We start from the raw sequence: 1,484 nt of genomic DNA on the forward strand, positions 1-1,484 counted from the left end.
GACCGGAGTCCTGAAAAAGGAGTCGGCACTCGGTCAACCGTGCCTCCTTGAAAAAGGAGTGTGAAAAATGGGCTATAAGGCAGTTGTTGTTTTTGGTTGGACCGGAGTCCTGAAAAAGGAGTCGGCACTCGGTCAACTGTGCCTCCTTGAAAAAGGAGTGTGAAAAAGAGGCTATAAGACAGTTGTTGTTTTGGTTGGACCGGAGTCCTGAAAAAAGAGTCGGCACTCGGTCAACCGTGCCTCCTTGAAAAAAGGAGTGGGAAAAGGTGCTATAAGGCGGTTGGCCGGAGTCCTGAAAAAGGAGTCGGCACTCGGTCAACCGTGCCTCCTTGAAAAATGAGTGTGAAAAATACGAAGTCATACAACGGTAGTCGGTATGGGTTGGCTAAAAGCTTGTTTAAGGAGTCGGCAAATTTTGATTCGGAAGTTAGCTATTGAGTTGATTTTGAGGCAAGACGATATACTTTCCCGTGCCATGCTTCGCGAGACACAAAAAAGTGAGGGACTAATGATAGATACCTAGCATAAAGCACCCAGTCGATATTACCTAGCAAGCAGTCGGACTCAGCAATTAGCACCCGGGACGTGACCGATCGATTTCCTAATTATCCTTCCGTAACATCCCATTTATTTACCCATTAGTTACTCACTTAAAATACTCATTTATCACCTATTAATTCTATTTTCATAACCTACACATTACTACCCATAAAACCCATTTTGAATACCCATTAATTGATGGGAGCCTACACTACTCATCCGGTGATTATAAAAGAGAGAAGAAAACAGTGAGAGAGGGGGGGATTTTGGGGACTAGAGAGTTCCAACGTGAGAAAAGAAAGAGACAGCAACATAGACATGTACAAGGATTCTATCAATAAAATGAGTGAGTTTCGGCTTGGCACCGCCCAAAAAGGCCCGTGGTTTTCACCCTTTCGGTTTCCACGTCAAAATACTGTGTCTACACTTGCTTTTGTTTATTGTTCTTGTTATTTTCCGGTAGTGTTGGCCTGCCGGCCGATCGCCTGAAGATCGGGAAACCATCAGTAGGCTAAGCTTTCCTTTAGGATTTTTGGATTAAAAAGTGTTTATGGACCTATGTGCCTAGTTCTTGAATTGCTTGAATGAAATATATATTTGGGTTTATTACTTGTGTTGCAATTGTGGCATAATTTCTTGATGCTTGTAATTAAGGATCCAAATTACTCGTTTCATTGCTAAATTTGTATCTGGATGAGATTTAGGACATGAATTAGAGCACCCACAATTGAACTTGATTATTGTACCTCGAGAGAGGACAATTTGGTTAAGGGATTTATTGTGGATAGCTCACGAGAGTGAGTATTCCAATTATTGTTTGTTATTGATTATATGTTGTGAATAGCTTATGAGAGTGAGTATTCCAATTATCTTGTTGCGGGTTAGTGTTACGAGAGTAATCCTTCCCAGTGTTGATTGTAATCATTCACACTTGTTTTAACCCG

This window comes from Ipomoea triloba, chromosome 13, assembly GCF_003576645.1.
Source record: "Ipomoea triloba cultivar NCNSP0323 chromosome 13, ASM357664v1".
NCBI classification, from domain to species: domain Eukaryota; kingdom Viridiplantae; phylum Streptophyta; class Magnoliopsida; order Solanales; family Convolvulaceae; genus Ipomoea; species Ipomoea triloba.